This window comes from Sprattus sprattus (genome assembly GCF_963457725.1).
Source record: "Sprattus sprattus genome assembly, chromosome: 15".
Lineage (NCBI taxonomy): Eukaryota > Metazoa > Chordata > Actinopteri > Clupeiformes > Clupeidae > Sprattus > Sprattus sprattus.
Window position 1 is genome coordinate 5,940,637 of NC_137913.1, and position 1,999 is coordinate 5,942,635.

The following is a 1,999-nucleotide window of genomic DNA, read 5'->3' on the forward strand; positions in this document are numbered from 1 at the left end:
TCAGAGCACCACGCTGCCGGTGTGGTTGGCGGGGATGCCGATGCGGCGGTGGCGGCAGGTGAACATCTTGCGCAGCTCGGCGCGGAAGTGGTCGTGCAGCCAGGCGTACAGGAAGGGGTTGCAGCAGGACGAGCTCATGGCGCACAGGTGGCACAGCAGCTGGATGATCAGGAAGAAGCGCTTGTTGATCAGGTCGATGTTGTTGTCGCGCAGCACGTTGAACACGCTGATGGGCAGCCAGCAGATGGCGAACGCCGCCACCACCAGTGCCACCAGGCGGAAGGTCTTACGCTTGCGGGCGCAGTTCGCGGGCGCAGTTCGCGGGCGCGCTGCGCCTCCGCCTGGCTCTGGGTGTGGTGGCCCGGCACCACGCAGTTGCGCAGCTTGACGGAGATGCACAGGTAGGAGATGCAGAGCGTGGAGAGCGGCAGCACGTAGGTGATGAAGAGCATGCTGTAGGCGTAGGCCAGCCGCTGGCGCTGACGGCCGATCCAGAACTCCTCGCAGATGGTGAAGCCCTCGTCCCTGAACTCCACGTGGTAGGTGTGCGCCACGGCCGGCGCCACCAGGCCGCAGGACAGCAGCCAGATCCCCGACAGCAGGTAGGTGCAGCCCACCACCGATATGCGCTTTTTCAGCGGGTGTACAGTAGCGTAGTATCTAGAGGGATGATGTACAAGAGCATGAAGGACATAGTCAGAGAAAATGTTCTAATATTGTCAGAGAGAATGGTCTAGAACTGTCAGAGAGAATGTTCTAGAACTGTCAGAGAGAATGGTCTAGTACTGTCAGAGAGAATGTTCTAGAACTGTCAGAGAGTATGTTCTAGAACTGTCAGAGAGAATGGTCTAGTACTGTCAGAGAGAATGTTCTAGAACTGTCAGAGAGTATGTTCTAGTACTGTCAGAAAGTATGTTCTAGTACTGTCAGAGAGAAAGGTCTAGTACTGTCAGAGAGAATGGTCTAGTACTGTCAGAGAGAATGGTCTAGTACTGTCAGAGAGAATGGTCTAGTACTGTGAGAGTAAGATAGATAGATAAACTTGTAGATAAACTTGCAGCAAGGTACTAGGAATAGGATTCAAGTATATACATAAACATAACAAATTAATTAATAAAAACCTGAAAAATAAATCAAATAAATAGACAACATAGCACAGCTCCGCTGGCGTACATTACATAAAACTAAATATTTGGTTGTGTTGGTTGTGGAGTCTGATGGCTACTGGCACAAAGGACTGGCCAAGGCGCTTTGTGGTGTGCCAAGCAGAGATCAGTCTGTGGCTGAAAGTGCTCCCCATCTGCTGAAGCTCGTCATAGAGGGGATGGGAGGGGTTCCTCAGGATAGCATCAAGCTTCCTCCTCGTACTCTCCTCCGCAACTCCTTCCTGGTTCTCCAGTTTTATTCCCACCACGGAGCCAGCCTTCCTCACCAGCTTGTTGATCTTGTTTGCATCCCTTGTGATGATGTTACACCCCCAAAAACACCACGCCAAAGAAGATGACACTGGCTACTACAGACTGGTAAAATATCTGCAGCAGCCTATTGCAAACTTTGAAGGACAGCAGGCTGCTTTTCAGAGCGTGGATAAAGATGATAAAGGCTGTGCTTGGATGTTACATTTTTCCAGAAGCAGTTGTATCTCAAACTGGAAAGACCACACACACACCGTGTACTAAGTACTAGCTAGTACCACCAGGGGGAGCTCCAGGGAATGGTTACTTTCAGTCAGTGCCTCTGACACCTCACACTGAACACTGGTTGGTCAGTGGTACCATCATCAACTAATGACTAACAGTGATGAGATCAGCAGGAGGACCTCTTGAAACTGGTCAGAAACTAGATATGGGGCACTGGCACTTTTCATAGAGCACCTTAGTTGGTCTGTTGAAACATGTTCACTAAATGCTGACTTTAGAAAGCCAATGCAATGTTAATGAAACAATATAATATAATATAATATACTGACCCTGTGCTACTTTATTTCAGGAAGTGAACC

At 49.9% G+C, this 1,999-nt stretch overlaps 1 pseudogene across 1 annotated transcript; it reads right to left on the minus strand.

The window, feature by feature from the left end:
• LOC308375777 (prolactin-releasing peptide receptor-like) lies at nt 1-1,778 on the minus strand (annotated as a pseudogene). The gene is made up of 3 exons: nt 1,750-1,778; nt 1,179-1,457; nt 1-660 (listed from the first exon to the last, which is right to left on the minus strand). The product of its transcript is annotated as a prolactin-releasing peptide receptor-like (transcript).
• Between the last annotated feature and the right edge of the window lie 221 nt (nt 1,779-1,999).